The sequence below is a fragment of the Jaculus jaculus genome, chromosome 7, assembly GCF_020740685.1.
Source record: "Jaculus jaculus isolate mJacJac1 chromosome 7, mJacJac1.mat.Y.cur, whole genome shotgun sequence".
Lineage (NCBI taxonomy): Eukaryota > Metazoa > Chordata > Mammalia > Rodentia > Dipodidae > Jaculus > Jaculus jaculus.
The window spans coordinates 123,104,337-123,124,146 of NC_059108.1; the positions used below are offsets into that span (position 1 = coordinate 123,104,337).

The 19,810-nt window shown below is 44.6% G+C and overlaps 1 protein-coding gene across 3 annotated transcripts in view; it reads left to right on the forward strand.

The window, feature by feature from the left end:
• The window catches only part of Rad51b (RAD51 paralog B), a 631,041-nt gene that overhangs the window by 577,544 nt on the left and 33,687 nt on the right, over window positions 1-19,810 (forward strand). The gene's annotated exons all lie outside the window — the stretch shown is intronic.

Genomic DNA, 19,810 nt, shown 5'->3' on the forward strand with positions numbered 1-19,810 from the left:
AGAGGCCTCTGGAAGGATAATGATGTTCTCGGAGCTCCGTGCTTCTTTTCATGCTCTCTCAGGTGATAATGTTCCCTGCCATCCACAAAGGTCTATTGTCCTCTCCCTCCTTCCTCTTCTCTCCCACATCCCGAAAGGGATCTCACAATCAGACCTCTTCCATAATTAGGAAATTTATTTATTTTATTTAAAAAAATAGTTTATTTATTTGAAGAAGAGAAGGAGAGAGAGAGAGAATGGGCTCACCAGGGCCTCTGAAAACGAACTTTAGACACATGTGCTACCTTGTGCACCTGGCTTACATGGGCACTAGGGAATCGAACCTAGGTCCTTAGACTTCACAAACAAGTGCCTTAACCACTAAACCATCTCTCCAGCCCCAGGAAGTTTATTTGGCCTGATGTCCTACCTCAGCGACATCCTACTATGCCACCTGAATGAATCACCACCATGTCTCCCACAAGCAGGAAAAGGAAAAAGACAGGGTGAATATTCGAATGTTTTAAAGGCAGCAGAATTCAGAAGCCAGACTTGGCCGTCTGGCTAAATATGTGGCAGATCTTGGTTATGAATGAAAAAAGCATGAACTTTCATGCTGGCGGCCCTTTCAGGAAGCCATGTGGGCAGAATGCTGTTGCTTTTACCTGCATTAGGTAAGCTGGCTCTTCTTCAAGGAGGCAGGGATCCTCAGAAGCAGACATGAGCCATTGCCTGTTCAGACATAGCTTCATGAATGCCCTTGGTTGCAGAGCAGAGGATTCCTCCTGGTTTTCTTGAGTTTGTGTAACTGACTGGTAACATTCCCGCTTGCACATTGGTCAGCCCTCTTCTGAGAAGACAGAGAAGCTTATTTCCATCTATGGTGGCACATTGGTGTCTTCAGGCCCTGACATGCTCACAGCCTCCAGTAAGTCCTTTTCCCTGGTCATTCAGGAATCCTAGGTTCCACGTCCAGAGTCCAGTACTTATTTTATTTGGTAGAACTCATTCAAAATATTCTTGGAGCATTTAATGACTTCTGGTGTGTCCTCTAGGGAGCAAATCATGGTAAACAAACACTGTGCTATCAGAGACATCACAGAGGACTATCAAGCTCGCATATCTAAACTCCACCAGCGAAATCAAAACTCCTTGTGAATCAGCATTGATTCATTTACTTCCTGGACCCTTGACTACTTCTTAAAAACCCATCGTCTATCTCTGCTTAAGATTTTTGAGGGCATTCTTACCGTAACATATTGATTTTGTGATTTGTTCTCTTACATATGATGTCATGTTTTTAAGGCTCCAAGATCCTAACTTTACTAATTCTAGTTAGAATTTGTAAATAAATAAATAAATTAGAGCCACGTTTTCCTTCTCCTTATAATAAAATATGTGGTCATTTCCATTCTGTCAGAGTTAACAGGAGGTACCTGGAAGATGAAATGCTTTAATTTTGTAATTCTTTGATAACAAGGATTTGGGTGGCTCTGGGCTGCTAGAGTCAGTGCAGGCAACTGGTCAGTCACAAGAAGAACCAGGAATAGTGTGGATGGATCAGTGACAGTCTTTCAACTCATGTCCTATTAGATGGGTCATTAGTATTTTCTTTTCCTTTCCTTTCTTTTCTTTCTTTTTTCTTTTTTTTGTTTGTTTTTTGAGGTAGGTTCTCACTCTAGCCCAGACTGACCTGAAATTCACTATGTAGTCTCAGATGGGCCTCAAGGCCCTAAACTTGCAGCAATCCTCCTACTTCTGCCTCCCAAGTGCTGAGGTTAAAGTCATGCACCACCACACTGGCTCATTTTCTTTTTTAAAGTAGTTTGTAGGGACAATTCGTGTGTTGGTACTATTTCCCTTGCTACCCCCATTCCACTGAGGACCCTGGTATTCACGAGGGGTTATAAGTTCAGTCACTGAGGAGAGGGGAGAGGTGATTCCTCTGGATAATCCCTCTCATCCTGTGGCTCTTCCAGTCTTTCGGTGCCCTTCTCCAAAAGATTCCCTGAGCTGTGGTAGGTGTATTCTCTTTTTTTTAAAATAATGATAATAATAACTTATTATGATGATGATGATGATGATTATTTTGGTTTTTTGAGGTAGAGTCTCTCTGTAGCCCAAGCTAACCTGGAATCCACTATGTAGTCTCAGGGTGGCCTTGAACTCATGGTGATCCTCTTACCTCTGCCTCACAAGTGCTGGGATTAAAGGCATGCACCACCATGCCCAATAATTATTTTTATTATTAAGAACTTGGTTGGTATTGTCTTAATGTGCAAAGGACTTGTTATTATTCACCAGTCAGGGACACACTTAAATACCTTTAAGTCTTGTTTTCAAATAATAATTAGCAGTTTATGTAAAACACAATCAGTGCTACAACAGCCAATCCAGCTGCAAGAACATACATTTAATTTCTCTGTAGAAATAAGTTGTTAAGTTGTTAAATGTGTGACCTAATATCCAGGATAGAGTTCGATACAGAAAGTGTTTCTCAATCTGATGACCTTATCTGGCCTTAGCAAATGGTGTACTTAGTGATTCACTGGGTCTTTCCTGTGATCTTATTTCATGTCAAAGAACAGAAGCCTTATGAAGATAAGCCTTTTTTGGTGATATGTGCAATAAACAATACTTTAAAGCTAGTCTAGAAATAATGCTTTCTTATAACACTGCTCAGTAGGAGAGCATGTCTGGGTCATTCTAGGATAGCCATACCTCTGGGACATCCGCATTTGGGAAAGATACCAGGTTGTTTTATTTCTTGATTCCCCCCGCCTCTCTAATCCACAAGCAGAGATCACTGCACCAAAGGATCAAGGCTATGGGATAAGGATTGTGTTTTATCCTGTTTCTATGACATTGAGCTTCTCCACTAGGGCTCTTGAATGTGAGGCTTAGTCTGGGATCACAGGCCTGGAAGGGGGTCAGGTCAAGCTGAGAAGATCTTTGAGCTGATTAACCCAAGAGGCAAGTTGTATTGTCCAAGGGAAGGAGTCCTCCCTGGCTGATTATTTTCTTTACACGCTGGAAACTTTGCAAAATTATATAACTAAGAAAGAAATCTCCTAATCAGGGCACAAGCCAAGTTAAATCTCTTGTTTATTTTGCTTCAGTGTTTGCAGAATCTCTCTTAAGAAGCTGGGATACATTTTTCTTTGGACTAATTTAGTCTGTGTTCCCCCCTCCCCCCGATCACACTTGACTTTCATTTACTCTTTTCCTGCCCTGTTTCAGTCCTGCCCCACCCCTTCATGCAGCATTTTTATTCTTACCAAAGACATATCTTTAGGTGGAATTAAAATGGCCTTTACTGGGCCTTTTGCCATTTTAAATCATGAAAAGGATGTTCGAGTCTACCATGCACATGGCGCAAGAATGTCAGGAAGAAAGCAGACATAGCTCCTCTTGTCTTCCAGTCTAGGAGGGAAGGTTTTATGTGGATTCATATGTATACTCATGAATAATCAAAAAGGCATTCAAAGTAAGGAAAACTTAGGTACCATCACAGGCAGTATTTAATTTATTATCAAATGAATGGTTAGAACAGTATCTGCTATGAGCCCAGAGAAATGCAAAATCATGGGGGTGCAGGGGGACACATTGGGAAGACATCAGGAGAAGGTGGGACCTGAGTGTCTCTTGAAACCAGTGGTGCTTAAGCCTGGCTGCGTGGCAGACTCACACGGCAGCTTTTACGAAATACCAATACCAGGAAGCCACCATGAGCAGTTAGGGGTATTGGGAGAGTGGGCTCCTACATCAGAGTTCGTCTCCTTTGTGAAGCTCACCCCAGTGGTTTTAATGTGTGGCCAACAGTGCGAGTCTCTGCGTTAAACAATAGGTCAAATCAGGCTCATTAGGAAGGCAGAATGCTAGGTGGCAGCCAGTACAGGAAGGCAGGAAGTCAGTCACATCATGGGTGGCGAGACCTTGGCATCAAATGTGAGGGTTGCTGCTCATTTGATGAACTTTTATTTAATGATCTCTTGACTGCTCGTTACCGTGGAAGATTCTAGACTCACAGGATGAGGAAAGGTTCATGCCGTAAGAGCATCATGAATTATTAAATGTGTAGGAGATGGAGGACCCTACCACAGAGGAAAGCTCTGGAGTGATTGGAGAGGCAGAAGCATGCAGAGTAGATTGGCCAAGGCCAGCATTTGGAAAGCTCTCGCAGTATCAGGTGCCTTGTAACGAGAGCTGGAAAAACTGGCGTGTGGGTGGTTCTATTTTAAAATGATGCAAAAACCTCATGAAGCATCCACAACATTTCTCATCAAATCCTCATGCTTTCTATTCCTACAGGCCACATATGGCATTATATAAATTTTGAAGTACCCTAGAAGGAGTAATGAAATAAATTAATCCTGACTAAGCCTTACACCCTCTTGATGAAATAAATATTATGACTCTCTTATTTCAACAAATTGGAAAGAGGTGACTTTTTCATATAGGAGGTTTATTTGAATGGACTTTATAATAATATTTTCATCTTCTATTTAGGAGGCATCCTAACGTTGCAGGACACTTGAGGGATGAGCCAGATGCTTACTTAAAGTCCTGATCCTCACTTGGAGTCACAGGCTTTTCCCCAAGCGCCAGGCTGTTTTGCATCCTGGAAGGATTCAATGTTGCTTTTCTGGCAATAGAATTCTTGAGTCACCATCCATTTGGTATTTTCAAAGACTCAAGCATCATCACAGTGGAGACACCAACCTTCATCATGCCCTCTTCCCTCGGGTCCACCACCACACTGGTGTTTGTCGTTTAAGTCCTGAAGTGAGCCCACTGAGGACATGCTCTCAGAGATAAGGACAGTACGGGACACACATGTGATACTTTTTTTTAGGAAAAAAAAAAAGAAAGGAAGAAAGTGAAGAAGAAAGGAATAATTTCTTCTCAGGAGGCTAAGGCAAGGGGGTGGCAAGTTTGAGGCTACCCTAGGCTACATAGTAATCCTGTCCCCAAACAAACAGAAAGAAACACATTCTTTTATCAGTTCATGAACCCAATCTTGAAGAAGAGCGCGCTTCTCATTTAGAATCACTCCTCCCCATGGGAATCGAGATTTCCAGTTTAATAGTTCCTTTAAAGCATTAGTGGTTGTAACTAAAGAGGAACATATCAGACCTTGACAGTTACAAGCAGGGAGCTGCAGAGAAGCCTGTAACAGGACTGAATCTAACAACACTGTTGGTATAAAAGCAATCTACTGGGAGCTGAGGCTGGGAGCCAGTCTTCCCCTAGAACCCCAGCTGTGACTAATAGGAACTCTGAACATGAGTGATGCCACACAAATAAAGGGTTCAACAGCCACTTTCAGTGACCAGAGGCTTGAGGACTTTGTTGCCATCTTCCACAAATTTTAACTTCTCTCTGTGGTTGGGAAGGCTTAGTGGAGGACTGGATAACTAAAAAGAAGATAGAAATTTTCTCCAAGGTAAACTAAAAGTTAGATTCGGGGCAGAATGTCAGGCTGGTATCCATATTCACCCAAATAGAGACATTGAGATGGTGATACAAGACATAGGTTCATGCCTGCCTACTCCCAGATTCCTCCCAGGAGGGATCAGGCTTAGTTACCCTAATTCAACATGAAGCCCTCTCCCTTAGTAGAATACTTCCAGACCATCATGCTGTCTTGATTTCTCCCCCAGCTCATCTGCTGTCTTTAGGCAGGGAGACTGTGTGTGTGTGTGTGTGTGTGTGTCTGTGTCTGTGTGTGTGTATGTGTCTGTGTGTGGGTGCGTGTGTGTGCACGCGCATACATCTCAACCCAGCCAGAGACAGGTTGGCCATGCTACAGGGTGAGAAAATTCTTCTTAAGCAAAAATATCTGCAGAACTAGCAAATGGAACATGGAACCCCAGCCAAGTACATTGCCTTGGGTGTAAATGTTCCCTTCCTTTTCAGAGTCGCTCATGTGTGAAATCCGAGTCCTGCCCACACTCTTCCATCAAAAGTGTTCTAGCAGGTACTAAGTATGAGCAGATTGGGAAAACGATGACTTTAAAAGGACTTCTTGGGCTGGAGAAATTGCTCAGTGGTTAGGGCACTTTCTTGCAAAGCCTAATGACCCAGGTTCAATTCTCCTGTAGCCAGATACACAAAGTGGCACATGCATCTGGAGTTCGTTTGCAGCAGCCGAGGCCCCGGTGCGCCCCTTCTCTCCCTCTCCCCGCCCCCACTCCCGTGTGTCTCTCCTCTGTCACTCTGCTTCAAATAAATACTTTTTAAAAAAAAATCTTTTTTAGCTGGGCATGGTGACACACACCTTTAATCCCAGCACTCAGGAGGCAGAGGTAGGAGAATTGCCGTGAGTTCAAGGCCACCCTGAGACTCCATAGTGAATTCCAGGTCAGCCTGGGCTGGAGTAAAATCCTACTTTAAAAAAAAAAAAAAGAAAAATACTTTTTATTCTAAAAAAAATGGAATTCTCTTCAAGAAGATGTATAAAACTCTGAGGAAATTCTACCTGAAAGGATGTGGTAACCTCAAATAGCGGCCACGAGTTGAGTCCCAGAGCAGGGCTGTTAGAGAAAGCCACATGCTGATACAAGTGAACACCCCTGATTCTGTCTCCACCCATAGGGCTATCCACGTCCTTCCTGGGCCTGCAAGCAAACTCGACCTGGCTCCTGTTGAAAACCGCCAGTGTGCCCTCCTATCGCTTCCTTAATGAGCTGCTCTCAAACAGGTTTCACTGGACACTGCCTGTTTAAAAAGCATACATAGGAGCTGGGTGTGGTGCACGCCTTTAATCTCTGCACTCAGGAGGCAGAGGAGGATCGTCATAAGTTCAAGGCCACCCTGAGACTACATAGTGAATTCCAGGTCAGCCTGGGCTAGAGCGAGACCCTACCTTGAAAATAAAATGCATACATAGGGCTGGAGAGATGGCTTGGCAGTTAAGGCACTTGCCACTGAAGGACCCAGGTTCAGTTCCCCAGTACCTGTGTAAGCCAGATGCAAAAGGTGGCACATGTGTTTGGAGTTCATTTGCAGTGGCTAGCGGCCCTGGTGCACCCATTCTGTCTCTATCTGCCTCTTGCTCTCTCTCCTTCTCTAATAAATAAGTAAATAAAATGTATATATATTTTTTAATGCATGGATAGCAGAGCATGTTGGCACATACCTTCAGTCCCAGAGCTTGAGAGGCAGAGCTAGGAGGATCACTGTAAGTTTGAGACAAGCCTGGAACCACAGAGTGAGTTGCAGTTCAGCTTGGGCTAGAGAGAGACCCTACCTCGGGAAAAAAATATAAGAAGCATAAGTACAGGGGCTCCCTGTGGTGCTTGTGACAGGGCCCCTCTTTCTGACTGTTAGCTAGGACAGAACATATACCTTCACCAATGAGTCACTTTCTTCTAAGAAATTTTGAGCACCTGGAACCATTAAATTTTAAATAAAAATTTAAAAAAAAATTTGTCAAGTAGAATTATATAATTTGTTGTTTCCACCTTTTCAAAAAGGGGGAAAATTTAACTCCAAAAAGTAGAAGGCTGTATGAATCCACGTGTTAACGTGTCAGGCGTTTACTTGCATAGGTTTATTATGATGTTTTCCTTCTCTGAGGATCATGCTTTCTGACCGTCAGGGGCCCAGTGTTGGGTCCACGTACAGGGCATTTGACAAATAAATTCTCCTGCAATGAGCCTTCCATTCCCCTGGTTACTTTATCACCTCCATCATATGCCTCCAGCTCCAAGTAGTTTTGTTTTTATATCCTATTTGTCTAGTTCCAACTACCCTTATGCAGTGACCCTCTCAGCTCTAACTTGTTAAGGAAACCAGGCCAAATAGCTGGGTGAGACTTTTTTAGAGAAATCTGAGCTATTGCAGGAAGTAGAAGAGACGCAGAGCTTTGGACCCAAACTGAAGACCCTGTTTATCTGGCTAGGAAAGAAAAATGCTTTCAGTTGGGAAACATCATAGGAAACAGCTATGAGATCTCTTGGACAAGGCAATGACCTGAGAGTCAAGGACGCTGAAATGTATTTGGCTCATGTGAGAATGAAACTTGGACAGGATGTTGTAGTTTAGCCTTGGTTCTTTTGCCACTAGTGAAGAGAAAATGGAGTGCATCTCTGATTGGGGAAAGCAAAGGGGGAAGGGGGCCAATACCTGCTTTAACTATGACTAACTGATGCCTGAGTCAGCACTTTCACCAAAACAAAAGCATCTCAAGCACAACAGGATCCCATCTGAGAGAACTTCTAGAGCTCTTCTTACCCAGTGACTTGATTACAGTGTGTCTAAGGACACATGCATGCCAAGGTGCATAGGGTCCTAAGCTCTGTCCCCACCAGTGGACTCAGAGACAGTATGGGCATGCCGAGCACAGGGTCTGCAATGTTTAGTAAGCTGTTGGGTGATTGTCACATAGGTGGGTCTGTGGGTGGGTCTTAGACTCATTTTCCATTCTAACCCCTTCATTTTACACATTCAGGTAAATAGGTTAAGTGATTTATTCAGTCATGTAACTAGTAAATAGAAGAAATGGAACTAGAATTCAATTCTTCTAATTTCTAACCTATTGCCTCTTTCACTCTATCTGATGACTTTTATTCGAAAGACTGGGTAAAAAGAAAAAGTCCCCAAATTCAGCCAAATTATTGGTTTTGCAAGTGATATGATACTTATCTGCCATAAGATGTTAAGTAGTACATAAAAAGATTTTACAGAAGTCTGTAGAAAAAATCATTTTTTAAATACACACACACACACACAAACACACACACACACCAGGGTCTCTTGCCACAAACTCCAAACACATGTATCACATTGTGACTGGGTTTATGTGGGTGCTGGGGAACTAAACCTGGGCCAGCAGGCAACTGAGCCATTTCCTCAGCCCTAGAAAAAAAAAACAAAAATCAAAAACATATTCTATTTTTTAAAATTTTTTTGGTTTATTTTTATTTATTTATTTGAGAGCGACAGACAGAGAAAGAGGCAGAGAGAGAGAGAGAGAGAGAGAGAGAGAGAATGGGCGCGCCAGGGCCTCCAGCCACTGCAGACGAACTCCAGACGGGTGTGCCCCCTTGTGCATCTGGCTAACGTGGGTCCTGGGGAACTGAGCCTCAAACCAGGGTCCTTAGGCTTCACAGGCAAGCACTTAACCACTAAACCATCTCTCCAGCCCAGATACATATTCTAAAAGTACTATGTCACATAGGATTGCAAAAGTCCACTTATTAAAATATTTGGTTCAAACATGTAACTATCAATTGAACTTCCCAATAAGCATGAGCTGCCCAGTGGAATGACAGGGCATAGAGACAGCATCCTGCGAGGCTGGCTATGCGGCCCCCAACCTACAATGGTCACCCGTCCTTCCCAAGGGACACCATTAAGCCTGAGCTTCACGTTGCCTGTCTTCACAGGCTAAATACATGCAGTCCTTTGGAAGAACCAGTGATGTTTTCCTGTCTTTATCTGTCAGGTCTGCTCAGCATGGAGGAAGGGTTGTGGTTATCACACATTTGAGTCTCACGTACTTATTTTGAAAACACAGAACAGAAAGAAGCCAGAGGCAGCCTGCGTGCGACGGGCTTCCTGCGTCTCAGGGCCCCTGGGTGTGGTCCGGGCATTCTAGCAACACTAACTTAAAGCCTGAATCAAGGACTTGCAGGCATCAGTTTGAGCCTTGTTTGCAGTAATCCTCACAAGAGTCCTTGACTTCAGATTTTCCTATCCCCGGTCATTAAAAAACAAAACAAGGGCTGGAGAGATGGCTTAGCGGTTAAGCGCTTGCCTGTGAAGCCAAAGGACCCCGGTTCAAGGCTCGGTTCCCCAGGTCCCACGTTAGCCAGATGCACAAGGGGGCGCACGCGTCTGGAGTTCATTTGCAGAGGCTGGAAGCCCTGGCGCGCCCATTCTCTCTCTCTCCCTCTCTCTGTCTTTCTCTCTGTGTCTGTTGCTCTCAAATAAATAAATAAAAATTAAAAAACAAACAAACAAACAAACAAGCAAACAAAAACAGGCTAGTCAATAGCTTGTACTTCAGTGGTAGTTTCAAGATTTGGAAATAAATTGTAGAACTCCAGAACCCATGTTCTTTTCTTTCTTTCTTTTTTCACATGCCATCTTCTCTGAGGTGCAAGCATTCTTTGGGTATTTTTTTAATTTTTTTTTGGGGGGGGTGGTTTGGTTTTTCAAGGTAGTGTCTCGCTCTAGCCCAGGCTGACCTGAAATTCACTATGTCGTCTCAGGGTGGCCTCAAACTCACAGTGATCCTCCTACCTCTGGGATTAAAGGCGTGTGCCACCATGTCCAGCTGGGTTGTTAGTGTTACTGCTGCTTAAACTTTTAAGTTTAGGAGTAAACTGAGGTACCAGGAAACAAAGCCATGTCTTAATGATTCTTTTGGTTTTCAATGAATGGTCATTGTCTTCTCCCTGAAGAAGAATGGATCTAGAATGCCATTTCTCTTACCTGCAAAGTTTCCTGAGCTCCCTGTGAGAATAGCAGCCTATGAGGACAGTACCCCTCAGGAGCAGGAACATGAAAGGAAGGGGATGATGAACTGTTTGTTGTTTTTCTCTTGTTCTTGGCATGGGTTGGTTTAAAAATACCCCTGGCACATGACTGTGGTAAGAAGTACTCCCTGTTCTGTCTGTGTGTGATTCAAAACACAGTTTGTCACACACATTTCCGAAGCAGGTCCAGGTCTGGCTGCCGTTTCTGGGAGACCGCTTACTGTGCACTTCTAGACTTCTTGGGCCTGTCCCCTGGCAGTCTCTGCTGGAGGGCTGTGGCTGAGAGGTGCTCAGCATGGTATAATACTGGTTTGCATTTCAAGTCCTTCCTTGAGGTCACTGATTGGAATAGTGACTAGAGTGAGGGAATTCAGGCCCTTCCAGCATCCTAATAGCTCATGAGGTTTGGGGGGGGGGGAGGTGGGCAAGGAGTGGGACATAAACAAAGAATTTACATGATGGAAAAGGAATCAAGTAAGTCTCTAGCATTCGGTTTGAATTTATGTAAGTCTTATTATGTTACCATACATTTTATGATACGTTACACAGTATCTGATGTATGATTGATTGTCAAATGTAATATAGGTCATTGGTCTTCCCTGATTTCTGCTGCTTTAAATAATTTGGAGTTTCCAGTTACCATAAAGTTGACATACGCCTTTCCTCCCTTAACTTAAAAATATTTGTATTATTTGAGAGAAACAGAGAGAGAGAGACAAAGAGAATGGGTGTGCCAGGGTCTCTAGCCACTACAAATGGACTGCAGAGCATGGACTACCTTATGTATCTAGCTTAAGTGGGTACTGGGGAATCAAACCTGGGTCCTTTGGCTTTGCAGGCAAGTACCTTAAGTATTAAGCCATCTCCCCAGCCCAACTTTACTTTTTTAAAAAAGAAGACTTTATTGGGCTGGAGAGATGGCTTAGTGGTTAAGCCACTTAACCTGCCAAGCCTAAGGACTCATGTTTGACTCTCCAGGTCCCACATAAGCCAGACACACAAGGTGATGCAAGTGCGCAAGGTCACACGTGCACACTAGGTGGCATGTGCGTCTGGAATTCCATCACAGTGGCGAGAAGCCCTGGCATGCCACTTCTTTCCCTCTCCCTCCCTCCCTCACACACACACAAAGGCTAGTCTACTTTGCTTGCCTCAAAAAAAAAGGTGTTATTTATTATTTATTTTCTATGTGTGTATGCGCGTATATACGTGTATGGCACACATGCACCACAGCATACATGTGGAGTTCAGAGGACAACTTCAGGGGATTAGTTCTTTCCTTCTACCTTGCTTGAGACAGGGTCTCGCTTATTTTGCTCCCAGCAGGGCCAGGGATTACAGGTGTGTGCACTGCTTCTCCTGTACACAGATGCTGGGGGTTGAACTTGGGTAAGCAGGCTTGCAGAATGAGCTCTGTTAAGCATCAAGCCATCCCTCTCCCCCCAAGCTCTAACTTAACTCTTACACCATTGCCCCTCTCCCTGTCCCCAGCCTTCCCTAGATTTTTAAATCAGGCAATGGCTTCTGGCCACTCTTTTAGTTAAAATGTTTCAAGCAGAGGGTTTGGTTTTTTTTTTTTTTTTTTTTTTTTTTTTCCTCTGAAGGGTCTCTTTCTGGAAGTTTCCTTTCTTGGCTTGGCAGAACTTAAGAGTCCTGGCATCTTGGACAAAGGCTGTGTGTGCTTTGAGTCTTGGATTCCTGTTTTATTGTTACCAAAGGGACTATGATGTTGAGAACACCTTTGGATAGCCAAGCTACAGTGGTTATGCCACACTGCCTATTTTCTGAAGCCTCTTTACAGAATTGGCACTGAGAGATTGAACTGAGATCATGATCCAGAACACTCCGACCAAAATCCCCCTCGTGTATCAAAGTACCAGAAGGAGATATACCTTGACAAATCTTCGAAAGCTGGAGGGGAGGTGCTGGGTCCCCCTGAGATGGCTGGGAACAGTCCACCCACTGCCCCATCAGCCTAGCTTGGAGGTTGCTTTGCCCTCTCTTCCCAAGCCATTTATTAGGTTTCCCTTGGGCCAATTAGTCTAAGTGCTTTGTGGGCATTTTCTTGTTCAAGCCTCACAATAACTCTGTGAGGTAGGTATTTCTAGGTGTGATTTATAGATGAATACATGGAAGTTTATAGTGCCTTGGCTCTAAGACATATGGCTTCTAAGGAGGCAAAGCCAGACTTTTTCTTTCTCCTCTGCCTGCCCCCCACTTCCCCCAGCCTCAATCATACACATGCACCCCCTTGTCTATATCTCTGGGGTTCTTAACCTCCCTCCTATACTCTATTCCACGTTAATGTGAGGGTATCCATGCATTCTCCTTGGAATTAATTTTCTGTTCAAGCCCTGTAGGGTGACCGCCTTCAATGATTATACTAAGTGGGATGTTTCCCTCAAAGAGTAGAATGGTCTTTTTCCTTGAGAGAGCTATTTTGATCTCTGATGAATAATCGTGTTGTACCTTATAACTGTGTGGCTCTGTGTGGCATCAGAACAGTTTCAAGAAAGAATGAGCTCCACATGGCACAGTTCCCTGATTCTCACCAGTCAGTCAGCGGAAGTCCCGGCCCTTCCACTCTTGGCATCTACGCTGTGGCTTTTCCAGCAATCTGGTCCATGTCAGGGGATCAACTTAAACGTTTTGCCATTTGTTTTTAATGGAGAGACAGGGAGTGAGTGGGTGAGTGAGTGAGTGAGAGAAAACCCCTAGGGAGTCTTGCCCACAGTGGGGCTAGGTCTGTGCTCATCTGTCCAGGTTATTCTCCAGTGAGAATGGGCTGTGCCCATGATGTTCCCCATAGGCGCCTCTCTTCCTTCGTGGATGATGCAAAATGACCTATAAATGATAGCTAGTCCTTCTCTTTTCCTCTGTAAACTCTGTGTTCTCCTACTGGGGCTTCCTTAAGACAGAAGGGTTTAGTAGATCCAACATGGCCTCCAACCCTTCAACAGCTGTTCCTTTTTTAAAGTATTTATTTACTTATTTATTTGAAAGACAAGAGAAAGAGGCAGATATAGAGCAGGAATGGGCACACCAGGGCCTCTGTCCACTGCAGATGAACTCCAGTTGTGTGGGCCACCTAGTGCACCTGGCTTTACGTGGGTCCTGGGGAATCAAATCTGGGTCCTTTGGCTTTGCCAGCAAGCGCCTTCACCACTGAGCCATCTCCCCAGCCTGTCAACATCTGTTCTTATGCCAAGTGGTTCTCTCTCATTTATAACTACTGGTACAATGGTCTTTCCAGACACACTGTCCAGTACTTTGTAGCAAATATTTGTGACTGATCTCTGTTTCCTACTTGTGACACTGGTACTGGTCTGGACAATCTCCCATCCACATACACTGAGGCTGCTCTGAGATCCTTGTGAGTGGCTCTGCTAACAGCCTATCAGCATCTGGTCCCTCAAACTCACGGTGATCCTCCTACCTCTGCCTCCCAAGTGCTGGGATTAAAGGGATTAAAGTGCTGGGATTAAATTGATCTTAATTTCAATGTTCAGCACTCTCTGGGACCCTTCTTGCTACGTGTTTGTGGTTGTTCAGAGGCCAAGCATTTCCTACAACACCTGAGAGAAATAAGTTGAAAGAATGAGTACCATAACATCTCTGAGGCTCTACTCACTTTTTAAAATCTATTAAAATATATTTAAGCTGCTGGGCTGGAGAGATGGCTTAATAGTTAAAGTGCCTGCTGGCAAATCCATGTTTGATTCCCCAGGACCCACATGAAGCCAGATGGATGAGGTGGTGCCTGCATCTGGAGTTCATTTACAGTGGCTGTAGGTCCTGGCCCATCAGTTCCCTCTCTCTCCCTCCCTCCCTCCCTCCCTCCCTCCCTCCCTCGCTCCCTCTCTGCCTTTGTCTTTCTCTCAAATAGATAAATACATATTTTTTAAAATATTTAACTTGCAACATTTTTCCTCAGTTAAGGAAAGATGAATGCTATAGTTAGAATGTGCCCTTTTTTTGACACAACCCCAACAGACTGACTCTTTTTTTTTTTTTTAATGAGAGAGAGAGAATTGGCATGCCAGGGCCTCCAGCCATTGGAGTTGAACTCCAGACATGTGTGCCACCTTGTGTGCAGTGTGACCTAGTGTATTTGCACCACCTTGTGCATCTGGCTTATGTGGGCACTGGGAAATTAAACGTGGGTCCTTAGGCATCACAGGCAAATGCCTTAGCTGCTAAGCCATCTCTTTAAAAGGTACCATCTGGGCTGGGGAGATGGCTTAGCAGTTAAGTGCTTGCCTGTGAAGCCTAAGGACCCTGGTTCAAGGCTCAATTCCCCAGGACCCACGTTAGCCAGATGCACAAGGGGGCGCACGCGTCTGGAGTTCGTTTGCAGTGGCTGGAGGCCCTGGCGTGCCCATTCTCTCTCTCTCTCTCTCTCTCTATCTGCATCTTTCTTCTCTCTGTCTGTTGCTCTCAAATAAAGAAAAGTAACAAAAAAAATTTTTTTTAAGGTACCATTTGTGCAATAGTAGATGGAGGGGAGGGAAGGGAGCAGCCTTCAATGACCATAAAGCAAGGAAAACTAGATGGCCCAGAAAGCTCTCAGGAGACCCAACCAAGGACTCCCCACAAGTTAATAAGCTCCCTTGAATAAGAGTTTTCCATTTGCATTTGGAGGGACTAGAAATTAGATGCCAAAACAAACAAACAAACAAACAAAAAATCCCAGCCAACTAACCAAAGCAACAGCAACAACAAAAAAAGGAGGGTGCTGGAGAGATGGCTTAGCAGTTAAGTGCTTGCCGGTGAAGCCTAAGGACCCCAGTTCAAGGCTTGATTCCCCAGGACCCATATAAGCCAGATGCACAAGGGGCGCATGTATCTGGAGTTCATTTGCTGTGGCTGGAGGCCCTGGTGTGACCCTTCTCTCTCTCTCTCTCTCTCTCTCTCTCTCTCTCTCTGTATTGCTCGCTCTCTCACTCTCTCAAATAAATAAATAAATTTTTTTTAAAAAAGGACCTGAGCCTAGGTAGGGCTGTAGAATTAGAAAAGAGGGAAGAAATATGAGACAGTACGAAGGCGGGATCTATAGCATCTAAGCACAAAGAGATCTCGGTGAATGGGAAAGGGAGGTGTCTTCTGAGGCCATAGGTGAGCAGATGAGGTTATTATCCCCTTGAGATGGTCTGGCACTAAAAAATGAGCCAGCAGACAGGCTGGGGAGGGAGGCGAAAGCTGGCTCTGCATGGGGATGCTCAGTCCCTGCATTTGTGACTGGGACTGCTTCTGTCCTTCCACTCAGACTTCTATGAGTCCTGCCAGAGACTAGGCTGGAGATCGGAAAGGGGTCCTTACAATTGCGCAGAACCTTGGGGAGAACTCTGGTTCCTCCTGCCTTGCGCGACTGCTTCTCACCCGCATGCCCTTCTCCTCCATCCTCAGTGCCGTTTCCATTTTAGAACCCTGGTTTCTAAACAGAAAATGGCCATCGGGATTTGTGGGAAATGAAAAGTTTGGTGGTGCCTGCTCGGGAGAGGGGAGAGAAGAGATTGTTTGTAGTAGGGCCTCTGCTTGTGGGGACTGGGTCCAATGGGGAGTCATATCTCATTCTCCAGGGAATTCTGGCAAAATGGAAGTGGTATAGCAGCTAATACGGAGAACTAGAAGTTTTGACTTCCAAGTTTTCTTAAAGGACCCATCTCTACATTGGGACTCGGGAATCCCAGCCTTTTATAGACTTGACCAGTCAGTAGCTTGCTTGCTCCCGGAGGTACCACCTGCTCTTTTAGGCTTAGCATGGTACACAGGGACCTGACCCCTGCAAGTTATACTTCCCAGGCTCTGTTTCCATTGATTCTGCTTATTCTGACCCAGGGAAAGCAAATATGAAAGCCTTGTATTCCTGTGCGGCACCCCAGGCCCCCCCTTCCAGTGGTACCCCTGTTAGTTCCACCTCCATGATCCCTTTGTGCCCTGGGTCCTATTGGGCAAACTGCAGCCCCTAGGCTCCAACAGCAACCCCCCCCTTTTTTTTTTAATTTCTTCAGCCCTGGGGATGGAGGTAGCTTCTTGTCATTGCATTGTCTCATTGTTCTCCATTCTTCCTTCACTTCTCCTAAAGCATGTGTGATAAGTTCCCAAAATTAAATCTCTCTCTTGAACATCCTAACATGAGTCCTATTCTTCTGACTGACCCAGATTCATATGGATCTACATAAGTTCTCGCTTAGTGAATGGTTAGTATAAGACCCCAGGTGTCTCAAAACTTGCCAAAGTGCTAAGAAGATGTGAGAGATGAGTATTCAGTACTAAGTGAGACATCTCTGTCTCGCCTTCCAAGGCTGAGGGACCATTGTGGACGAGGTGGTGAAAAGAACGTAAGAGTCAAAAGGAAGGAAAAGGAGTGCTTTGCAGACACAAAGTGGCCATCGCATCCGTAACCTCACAGTAGCTGACGCTACCTACACAAGACCTACGTAATAGGAGGGGGAAAATGATGACATCAAAATAGAAGAGAGACTAGTTGGAAAGATGAAGGGTTCCGTATAGGGGAGTGTGGTGGTTTGATTCAGGTGTCCACCATAAACTTAGGTGTTGTGAATGCTAGGTTCCCAGCTGATGGAGATTTGTGAATTAACGCCTCCTGGAGGGAGTGTATTGTTGGGGGCGGGCTTATGGGCTTTATAGCCAGTTTCCCCATGCCAGTGTTGGGCACACCCACCTGTTGCTGTGGTCCACCTTCTGTTGGCCAGGGGGTGATGTCCACCCTCTGCTCATGCCATCGTTTTCCCCTGCCATCGTGGAGCTTCCCCTCGAGCCTGTAAGCCAAAATAAACCTCTTTTTCCCAGAAGCTGCTCTTGGTTGGGTGATTTCTACCAGCAATGCGAACCGGACTGCAACGGGGAGATTTCGGAGGGGGCAAAAGAGAGGGCAATGGGAGGGGGTTCTGTTCATGATATAGTGTCTATATGTATTAAGGGTTCCAATCAAAAGTTGTTTGAAAAAGACCCTAAATGTGTTCTTCATTGGCCCATTTCCCGCCCCCCCCCCAAAGCTCCCCTATCTATCATGGTTCTCAACCTTGAGACTTGGGCTGGGCTGTCTTGGAGGGAAAAGATTTTGTGCAGTGCTTCCTGAATGCTATGAGAAAAAGAGTTCTTTTGGCCTAGTCTCCTTCCTGTAGGATTTTCCAAAACTTTCCAGATCTAAGTTCAGGAAACATTTTAATGACTGGAAAGAGTGTCTTGTGGGGGTTGGGGACTTGAAACCAGTAAGAGCCCCCTCTAAAACAGGTATGTTGAAGTGTTCCAGGACCTGCATATACACATCCAAACTCTGCCCCTCCCTTGTTGAAAGCATAACAAGCTCCCATCCTTTAATGGGTCCGTGTCATAGAAGAGATCTTGGCATTCTCTAAATGCCCTGATGACATGAAGCAGAATAGGCCAGAACTCTCTGCAGGATGGAGAGCATTGTGAACCGCTTCGTCATAGAGTTCAGTTCTAACTCAGGTGTCATTCCAGATCCTACAGGGAGACTTCTGTGCCCTCCTGTGGGGTGTTGACTTATTCGGAACATAACAATGGTTATAAAACTGACCTAGATCATCATATGTCTTTTCTAGGGCCAGTATTATGAACTTAGTGAATTGGTGCTTTCTCAGATTTTTGTGAGAACGGATATCATCCAGTTGCAGAATACAGTGTTGCTTTTCTTTACTTTTTAAAAATTTCGTGCACCCCCTTGTGCACCTGGCTAACATGGGTCCTACGAAATCGAGCCTCGAACTAGGGTCCTTAGGCTTCACAGGCAAGTGCTTAACCGCTAAGCCATCTCTCCAGCCCCTAGTGTTGGTTTTCTTGAAGCAGCCAATGGCTTTCTTTCATGTTGCTGACTTTTTTTTTTTTAATTTGTTTATTTGAGAGCGACAGACACAGAGAGAAAGACAGATAGAGGGAGAGAGAGAGAACAGGTGCACCAGGGCTTCCAGCCTCTTCAAACAAACTCCAGACGCATGCGCCCCCTTGTGCATCTGGCTAACATGGGACCTGGGGAACCGAGGCTCGAACCGGGGTCCTTAGGCTTCACAGGCATGTGCTTAACCGCTAAGCCATCTCTCCAGCCCCATGTTGCTGACTTTTAATAGCAACTTTCAGAAGGAACTGTGTTAGGAGAATGAAGATAACTACTATTTCACATACCCATTAAAGAAAAAAATAGAATAAAGAAACTCTCCTTATAAGCCAACTCAGACCCTTTAGCAATGGACCCAGGGGTAGAAAATGATCACCATTTCTATTCTGGGAGCAAAAACCTCAGGAATTGCTAAAAGATTCTCACATCTTCATCACTACAGGGCATAGCTGAAACAATACCCTTTTGAAAAATGACTTGAATCCTGTCCTGATTGAATTACCTGGGTTGTGTCTAAGAAGTTCCCAAGTTCTTCATCACAGTAATCATTAGCCAAGATGTCTAATGACACGTGAGACTTGATAGACCCTGAGGTTGAGTATACGTTTAATATTAAAAGCACAGGATTCTAATGAGAGGGAAGCAGGTGATGTGTACAAAGTGTAACTCTGTAGTTTTTAGTATCTCTGAGGCATCTAGCAGTGTGTGATCTCATTCATTTTCTAACCATGCTTCCTTAATTAGCCTGGACGGGAATCTACAAAATGAAGCAGCTTGAGAAATACCATGAGCATTTGAATAGATCAAAAGTAAAGATTTTGGGGGCTGCAGAGGTGGCTTAGCAGTCAAGGTACTCACTTATGAAGCCTAAGGATCCATGTTTGGCTCCCCAGATTCCATGTAAACCATACACACAAGGTGATGGGTGTGCAAGGTCGCACATGTGCACAAGGGGGCACACACGTCTGGAGTTCGATCGCAGTGGCTGGAGGCCCTGGCATGCCAGTTCTCTCCTTATTCCCTCTTTCTCTCATTCATTCTCTCCCTCATAAAAAAGTAAGGATTTTTAAAAAAATATCTGAGATAAAGATTAATTTAGGGCTGGAGCAATGGCTTAGCAGTTAAGGCACTTGCCTGGGAAGCCTAAGGATTCATGTTCAACTCTCCAACGCCCATGTAAGCGACACGGCACAAGCATGCAAGATTGTACATGTGCACAAGGGGTGCACATGTGTGGAGTTCGATTGCAGTGGCTGGAGTCCCTGGCATGCCAATTCTCTCTCTCTCTCTTGTTCTCACTCTCTTGCATAAAAAAGGCCAGTCTGTTAGGCTTGCCTCAAATTAAAATAAAAAAAAGGTTAATTCATTGATTCTAGAATAAAATATACATCCAAAAGATAGTGCCTTCATCTCTAGGTATCAAGAAAAAAATTACACTGCCCAAAAGATAATAATAGTTTAGAAT